This window comes from Triticum dicoccoides, chromosome 1A (assembly GCF_002162155.2).
Source record: "Triticum dicoccoides isolate Atlit2015 ecotype Zavitan chromosome 1A, WEW_v2.0, whole genome shotgun sequence".
Lineage (NCBI taxonomy): Eukaryota > Viridiplantae > Streptophyta > Magnoliopsida > Poales > Poaceae > Triticum > Triticum dicoccoides.
Window position 1 is genome coordinate 233,381,037 of NC_041380.1, and position 7,309 is coordinate 233,388,345.

A 7,309-nucleotide genomic window follows, 5' to 3' on the forward strand; every position below is an offset into this window, starting at 1 on the left:
TCATGCAACAATTATAACATAGGGTAACACAGAACTAGCTCCAGTTCATCAATGTAATGTAGGCATGTATTCCGAATATAATCATACATGCTTATGGAAAAGAACTTGCATGACATCTTTTGTCCTACCCTCTCGTGGTAGCGGGGTCCTATTGGAAACTAAGGGATATTATGGCCTCCTTTTAATAGAGTACCAGACCAAAGCATTAACACTTAGTGAATACATGAACTCCTCAAACTACGGTCATCACCGGTAAGTATCTCGATTATTTTCACTTCGGGGTTAACGGATCATAACACATAATAGGTGACTATAGACTTGCAAGATAGGATCAAGAACTCACATATATTCATGAAAACATAATAGGTTCAAATCTGAAATCATGGCACTCGGGACCTAGTGACAAGCATTAAGCATAGCAAAGTCATAGCAACATCAATCTCAGAACATAGTGGATACTATAGATCAAACCCTAACAAAACTAACTTGATTACATGATAAATCTAATCCAACCCATCACCGTCCAGCAAGGCTATGATGGAATTACTCGCGCACGGTGGTGAGCATCATGAAATTGGTGATGGAGGAAGCTTGATGATGACGATGGTGACGGATTCCCCTCTCCGGAGCCCCGAACGAACTCCAGATCAGCCCTCCTAAGAGAGTTTAGGGCTTGGCGGCGGCTCCGTATCGTAAAACGCGATGAATCCTTCTCTCTTATTTTTTTCTCCCCGAACACGAATATATGGAGTTGGAGTTAAGGTTGATGGAGCACCAGGGGCCCACGAGGCAGGGGGCACGCCCAGGGGGGGTAGGCGCGCCCCCACCCTCGTGGACAAGGTGTGGGCCCCTGGCCTTGATTCATTCGCCAGTATTTTTTATATATTCCAAAAATAATCTCCGTTGATTTTTAGGTCATTCCAAGAACTTTTATTTCTGCACAAAAATAACACCATGGCAATTCTACTGAAAACAACGTCAGTCCGGGTTAGTTCCATTCAAATCATGCAAATTAGAGTCCAAAACAAGGGCAAAAGTGTTTGGAAAAGTAGATACGATGGAGACGTATCAGCACGCTTAACGTTCGATGACGATTTGTATTATGAGTTATGTGATTTGATGACCGAAGTTTGTTCGGAGTCCCGGATGAGATCATGGACATGACGAGGAGTCTCAAAATGGCCAAGAGGTAAAGATTCATATATTGGAAGGTTGCATTTGGGTATCGGAATGGTTCCGAGTGGTTCGGGTATTTTTCTGGAGTACTAGGAGGTTACCGGAACCCCCCGGGAGAAGTATTGGGCCTATTGGGCCTTATTGGAGGAGAGGAGAAATGCCACGTGAGAGGGGCTCCCTCCCCCTTGCCCAAACCGAATTGGACTAGGGGAGGGGGCCGACCCCCCTCTTTACTTCTCCCTCTCTCTCCCATCCCCTTTTCCCTCTTCGGTGGAAGGAGGGTGGGGGCAAATCCTACTTGGACTAGGAGTCCAAGTAGGACTCCCCCCTTATGGCGCGCCCCTAGGCCGGCCACCTCCTCCCCCCTTTATATACGGAGGCGGGAGGGGGGGCACCCCCAAAGGCACAACAGACATCTCTTAGCCGTGTGCGGTGCCCTCCTCCATGGTTTACCACCTCGGTCATATCATCGTAGTGCTTAGGCGAAGCCCTGCGCTGGTAACTTCATCATCATCGTCGCCACGCTGTTGTGCTAACAGAACTCTCCCTCGTCCTCAACTGGATCGAGGGACGTCATCGTGCTGAACGTGTGCTGAACACGGAGGTGTCGTATGTTCAGTGTTAGGATCGGTTAGATCGTGAAGATGTTCGACTACATCAACCACGTTACTAAACGCTTCCACTTTCGGCCTACGAGGGTACGTGGACACACACTCTCCTCCCGTTGCTATGCATCTCCTAGTTAGATCTTGCATGATCGTAGGATTTTTTTTGAATTACTACGTTCCCCAACAGTATGCCTCCATCAGTTTCCTTTTCTTTAGATCGCCTCCATCTATGCTCTGTGCGGTTCGTTTCTGGTGGGCGTCATGTCAGCCGGAGTAATGGGCTGCATGTTGCATGTTTTTTAGCAACGAAAACTGAAAGTACGCAGGAATCGGACGGGCTACGATAAAAGGAAAAGATAGTGGGAATTAAATGGAAGTACATAGTGGATGGTGGCTTGAAGAACAAATTAAGTCACACACAGGTAAAAAACCTTCGATGCTACGTGAGCGTGAAACAAAAATTATAACAAAAGAGACGAAGTGACATGGGTGGAAATCGCTGACGTGGCTAGATGGTTATGTGGATGGGCTGCATGTTGAGAGAATTAGTAGTAGTGGGGATCAACTTCTTAATAATGTAAGATTGCTCCATTAAAATTGATGAAGTATCTGCCACTCTAGGTTCCTCGCCAGAGACGAGAGCCTCCTAGACGTCCGTTCTCGAGTGGCTTGCCGCACAATCCTCTCGGGGTCACTCCGAGCCGTTGATAACCCACAAGTATAGGGGATCATTTTGTAGGCTTTTTCGATAAGTAAGAGTGTCGAACCTAACGAGGAGTTAAAGGTAAAATTTATATTCTCTTCAAGTTCTATCGACCACCGATACAACTCTACGCACACCAGTGTTCGCTTTACATAGAAACAAGTAGTAAAATTAGAAGTACTTTGTAGGTGTAGTGGGGTAAGTTTGTAAGATAATAAAGAGCGTGAAAATAAAAGTTAGGTATTGTTTTAATAAAAGAACATTTTAGGTAGTATAGTGAGTGTGGAAAAGTGGTGGTAGGGTTTGCTAGATTATCCTAGGCAATTGATAACAAAATTGGTAAATCACTATTGCAATTTAATACGAGGGAGAGGCATGAGCTAACATACTTTCCGTACTTGAAACATATGAACTTATGATTGGACCTCTAGCAAGTATTCACAACTACTAGAAATTATCAAGGTAAACCCAACCATAGCATTAAGTAACAAGACCTCTTTACTCCCATGAGCAACAACCCCTTACTCGGATTTAAGCTTCTATCACTATCGCAACCCATTACCATTATAAGCGAATCATGAACGTGTTGCAACACTCTGCAGCGGAAATCCCCCATGTGTGTGTGGCATGGAAGGCACCATATGACAACACCAAAATAAAACACGAAAGTCAAACCAATCAAGATCAACAATCACCCATAGGACAAAAGAGATCTACTCAAACATCACGGGATGGCTACACATCATTTGGTAATAATATATAACATAAAGCATCATGTTTAAGTAGGGGGTACAATGGGTTGCGATGGACCGCTGATAATAGATGGGGGAAGGTGATGGAGGTGTTGATGAAGATGATGGAGTTGTTGGAGTAGATTACCGTCACACGATGTTTCCCCCACTGGCGTTCCAGCGCCACCGGGAAAGGGGGGGAGAGATTCCTTCTTCTTCTTCCTTGGCCTCCCCATAGATGGGAGGAGGGTATCCCCTCTGGTCCATGGCCTCATGGCTCTCGGAGGGCAGGAGTCCCTCCGAAATTGGATCTCTCTCTCTCTCTCTCTCTCTCTCTCTCTCTCTGTGTGTGTGTGTGTGTGTGTGTGGGTGTTTTCTTCTATTTCGCATTCCTATTTTCTGGCCCTTCGTCGTTTCTTATATTCCCAGAGATCCGTAACTTCAATTGGGCTAAAAATTTAACATGACTTTCATCTGAATATTAGCTTCCTTGCAGCTGAAGGACACCTCCAACTGTCTTACGAGGTGGCCACAAGCCTGCCTGGCACGCTCTAGGGTAGGCACGTTGTGTGAGCTTATGGGACCTGTGGGCCACCCCTTGTGTTGATTCTTTTCCCCAAAAATCACATATATTCCAAAAAATCTCCATAAAATTTTATCGCGTTTGGACTTCGGTTGGTATGGCTTTTCTGCGAAACAAAAAACATGCAACAAACATGAACTGACACTGGGCACTGGATCAATATGTTAGTCCAAGAAAATCATATAATTTGTTACCAAAACTATGTGGAAGTAGTAAAATATTGGCATGAAACAATACAAAATTATAGATACAATGGAGACGTATCAGCATCCCCAAGCTTAATTCCATCTCGTCCTCGAGTAGGTCAATGATAAAAAGATATGTTTATGTGGAATGCTACCTAGCATAATCTTTATCGTGTAATCTAATCATGGCATGAATATTAACATTGCCCCTTGAAAGTGCTAGTTATCGACTAGATGGGGGTGAATAGGCAAGTTTTGTGAAGGTCTTCAAGACATGGCAATGTCTACGAAGACAGACAACCAAATAACACCTACACAGTATGCAGCGAAAGATAAACTACACTAGCTTTGCCATAGTCAAGGAGACATAATTGATTAAGCACGAAGACAAATAGCAGCTAGGTAGAACAGATCGGAATTGGAAGATAGTATGAAGCCAAGTATGCAATCAAAGAGAATGTCTTCACACAATGAAGTCAAACAGAATAGTTCTTTGACGAAGACAAGGATTTGGTAGACCAGATGCTGTGACAACTGTACGTCTGGTTAGGGAGGGTGAGATTGAACTCAGAAGACCGCGTCTTCACCTTATTCCCCTTGAGCTAAGATGGTGTAGGGTGGAACCTTAGGGGCCGATCTCTCACGATTTGGAGTGGGGATTGTAGCGTGCTACGTCTCGAGCTAGCGTTGGTTTTCCTCGAAGAGGAGGGGGTGATGCAACACAGTAGCATAAGTATTTCCCTCAGTTTTTGAGAACCAAGGTATCAATCCAGTATGAGGTCACGCGCAAGTCTCTCGTACCTGCACAAAACGGTAGCAACTCGCAACCAACGCTTAGGGGTTGTCAATCCCTTCACGGTCACTTACGAGAGTGAGATCTGATAGAGATAATATTTTTGGTATTTTTGGTATAAAGATGCAAAGTGAAAAGTAAAAGCAAAACAAGTAAAATAAAGTAATGGAGATTGATATGATGAGAATAGACCCGGGGGCCATAGGTTTCACTAGTGGCTTCTCTCAAGAGCATAGATATTCTACGATGGGTGAACAAATTACTCTTGAGCAATTAATAGAATTGAGCATAGTTATGAAGTTATCTAGGTATGATCATGTATATAGGCATCACGTCCGTGACAAGTAGACCAACTCCTGCCTGCATCTACTACTATTACTCCACTCATCGACCGCTATCCAGCATGCATCTAGAGTATTAAGTTAAAAACAGAGTAACGCCTTAAGCAAGATGACATGATGTAGAGGAATAAATTCATGCAATATGATAAATACCCCATCTTGTTATCCTCGATGGCAACAATACAATACGTGCCTTGCAACTCTTTCTGTCACTGAGTAAGGACAACGCAAGATTGAACCCAAAGCTAAGCACTTCTCCCATTGCAAGAACTACCAATCTAGTTGGCCAAACCAAACGGATAATTCGAAGAGACTTGCAAAGATAACTCAATCGTACATAAAAGAATTCAGAGAAGATTCAAATATTATTCATAGATAAGTTGGATCATAAACCCACAATTCATCGGTCTCAACAAACACACCGCAAAAAGAAGATTACATTGAATAGATCTCCACGAGAGAGGGGGAGAACATTGTATTGAGATCCAAAAAGAGAGAAGAAGCCATATAGCTACTAGCTATGGACCCGAAGGTCTGAAGTAAACTACTCACACTTCATCGGAAGGGCTATGGTGTTGATGTAGAAGCCCTCCGTGATGGATTCCCTCTCCGGCGGAGCTCTGGAATAGGCCCCAAGATGGGATCTCGTGGATACAGGAAGTTGCGGCGGTGGAATTAGGTTTTTGGCTTCCTCTTTGGTCTAATGGGGGTACGTAGGTATATATAGGAGGAAGGAGCACGTCGGTGGAGCTCCGAGGGGCCCACGAGGCAGGGGGGCACGCCTAGGGGGGGGGCGCCCTCCACCCTCGTGACCTCCCCGGAAACTTCTTGGAGTAGGGTCCAAGTCTCCTGGATCACGTTCGGTGAGAAGATCATGTTCCCGAAGGTTTCATTCCGTTTGGACTCCGTTTGATATTCTGTTTCCTCGAAATACTGAAATAGGCAAAAAATAGCAATTCTGGGTTGGGCCTCCGGTTAATAGGTTAGTCCCCAAAAATAATATAAAAGTGGAAAATAAAGCCCAATATAGTCCAAAACAGTAGATAAAGTAGCATGGAGCAATCAAAAATTATAGATACGTTGGAGACGTATCAGGCATCCCCAAGCTTAATTCATGCTCGTCCTCGAGTAGGTAAATGATAAAAAGAGAATTTTTGATGCGGAGTGGTACTTTGGCATAATTTCAATGTAAATCTTCTTAATCATGGTATGAATATTCAGATCCGAAAGGTTCAAGACAAAAATTCATATTGACATAAAAATGATAATACTTCAAGCATACTAATTAAACAATTATGTCATCTCAAAATAACATGGCCAAAGGAAGTTCATCCCTACAAAATCATATAGTTAGGCTATGCTTCATTTTCGCCACACAAAGTGTTGGGGAACGTAGTAATTTCAAAAAAATTCCTACGCACACGCAAGATCATGATGATGCACAGCAACGAGAGGGGAGAGTGTTGTCTACGTACCCACGCAGACCGACTGCGGAAGCGTTGACACAACATAGAGGAAGTAGTCATACGTCTTCCCGATCCGACCGATCCAAGCACCGTTACTCCGGCACCTCTGAGTTCTAAGCACACGTACAGCTCGATGACAATCCCTGGGCTCCAATCCAGCAAAGCATCAGGGAGGAGTTCCGTCAGCACGACGGCGTGGTGACGATCTTGATGTTCTACCGTCGCAGGGCTTCGCCTAAGCACCGCTACAATATGATCGAGGTGGAATATGGTGGCAGGGGGCACCGCACACGGCTAAGGAACGATCTCAAGGATCAACTTGTGTGTCTAGGGGTGCCCCTTGCCTCCGTATATAAAGGAGCCAAGGGGAGGGGGCTGGCCGGCCAAGGAGGGCGCGCCAAGGGAGTCCTACTCCCTCTGGGAGTAGGATTCCTCCCCCCAATCCTAGTTGGAGTTGGATTCGCTGAGGGGGAAAGAGAGAAAGGGGGTCCGGCCACCTCTCCTTGTTCTAATAGGACTAGGGGAGGGGGGAGGCGCGGAGCCCATCTTGGGCTGCCCCTTCTCCTTTCCACTAAAGCCCATTAAGGCCCATACAGCTCCCGGGGGGTTCCGGTAACCTCCCGGTACTCCGGTAAAATACCGATTTCACCCGGAACACTTCCGATATCCAAACATAGGCTTCCAATATATCAATCTTTATGTCTCGACCATTTCGAGACTCCT